Raw genomic sequence first — 224 nt, forward strand, 5'->3', positions numbered from 1 at the left:
GTATTTACTATGTTAAATTCTGAGAATTATTTTATACGTAATAATCATAAAAAGAAGCCTTTTTGTGAAATCACCAACAATATCAGAATTGAAGTATTCTAAATTTAAAAATGTGTGCGTAGTGGTGATAGCGCGCTAACTCTTTCTTTCGCTCGTCGTATCGTAATGCCTGATGACGTTAAATATCATTGCGTCTCTTTTTGACATTTAGCCCTTCCATCACA

The sequence above is a fragment of the Manduca sexta genome, chromosome 18 (assembly GCF_014839805.1).
Source record: "Manduca sexta isolate Smith_Timp_Sample1 chromosome 18, JHU_Msex_v1.0, whole genome shotgun sequence".
Lineage (NCBI taxonomy): Eukaryota > Metazoa > Arthropoda > Insecta > Lepidoptera > Sphingidae > Manduca > Manduca sexta.